Source organism: Eucalyptus grandis, chromosome 7 (assembly GCF_016545825.1).
Source record: "Eucalyptus grandis isolate ANBG69807.140 chromosome 7, ASM1654582v1, whole genome shotgun sequence".
Taxonomy (NCBI): Eukaryota; Viridiplantae; Streptophyta; class Magnoliopsida; order Myrtales; family Myrtaceae; genus Eucalyptus; species Eucalyptus grandis.
In genome coordinates this window covers 43330106-43331081 of record NC_052618.1, presented here as the reverse complement: position 1 = coordinate 43331081, position 976 = coordinate 43330106, and the positions used below count along the sequence as shown (strand labels likewise).

At 55.7% G+C, this 976-nt stretch overlaps 1 non-coding gene across 1 annotated transcript; it reads right to left on the bottom strand.

The window, feature by feature from the left end:
• Positions 1–499: 499 nt before the first annotated feature.
• Positions 500–654, bottom strand: LOC120296511. Its single transcript, XR_005553463.1, has one exon. It is a non-coding gene; the product is annotated as a 5.8S ribosomal RNA (ribosomal RNA).
• Between the last annotated feature and the right edge of the window lie 322 nt (positions 655–976).

Sequence of the window (976 nt, the reverse complement as noted above, 5' to 3'; positions counted from 1 at the left end):
GCATTCCCAAACAACCCGACTCGCCGACAGTGCCTCGTGGTGCGACAAGGTCCGGACACGTCGGGGCTCTCACCCTCTCTGGCGCCCCCTTCCAGGGAACTTGGGCCCGATCCGTCGCTGAGGACGCTTCTCCAGACTACAATTCGAACGCCGAGAGCGATCGATTCTCATGCTGGGCTCTTCTCGGTTCGCTCGCCGTTACTAGGGGAATCCTTGTTAGTTTCTTTTCCTTCGCTTATTAATATGCTTAAACTCAGCGGGTAGCCCCGCTTGACCTGGGGTCGCGTTGGTAAGGAGTAGATTCGCGAAGCGTGCGATGAGTGGCACACGCGACATTGATCATTGGGGTCTAATCAACCACCGAATGTCGTGGTGCTGATCACTCCGACGCTCAATTTTGGGCCAATCAGGACATGGTCGTCGCGGGAGGCCATCGTACGCGCCCAAGTCCCGCTCGCCCAGTTTAAAGGACGGAGGGGATTAGGGGCAACGCCATGTGTGACACCCAGGCAAACGTGCCATCGACCAAAGGTTTCGGTCGCAACTTGCGTTCAAAGACTCGATGGTTCACGGGATTCTGCAATTCACACCAAGTATCGCAGTTCGCTACGTTCTTCATCGATGCGAGAGCCAAGATATCTGTTGCCGAGAGTCATTATGAGTAATATGAGATTGCATGGCATCCCGCGCGCGCACCGTGTATGGGGCGGCGGGAGCATCGCACTCTTGTTAAAGTTCCTTGGTGCATTCCGCGCCGAGGTTCGTTGTGCCGTCGAGGACAAAGGCCGAGCGCCCTGAGGTGCCCGAGCCTTGATCCTCGGCGTCGAGAGGGACGTCGGGCTGAGCTCGCCGTCCCTATTGAGTTTGTTACCAATTCTCTGGTCATTCTGCTGGGCAGGATTCGACAATGATCCTTCCACAGGTTCACCTACGGAAACCTTGTTACGACTTCTCCTTTCTCTAAATGATAAGGTTC